Here is a 217-nt window from a genome sequence, read left to right as displayed (position 1 = left end):
TTTGGAAACTCTTCATACAATGATTTTAAAAAAATGTTTATCGATGAACTCTAAAGTATAAACTTGAACAGATGTTGAAAAGTTGTTGCAGGTACACGATATAAAAAGTTACTTAAGAGACTTAGTGATTAAGTCACTTTTTATCAAACTATTATTGGTGTTAATGACCGTGCTTCGGGAGTTTCATTTCAAAAAAAATATCTATTGCTTATGAGTG

This window comes from Penaeus monodon, chromosome 34 (genome assembly GCF_015228065.2).
Source record: "Penaeus monodon isolate SGIC_2016 chromosome 34, NSTDA_Pmon_1, whole genome shotgun sequence".
NCBI classification, from domain to species: domain Eukaryota; kingdom Metazoa; phylum Arthropoda; class Malacostraca; order Decapoda; family Penaeidae; genus Penaeus; species Penaeus monodon.
This window is presented reverse-complemented; position numbering follows the sequence as displayed.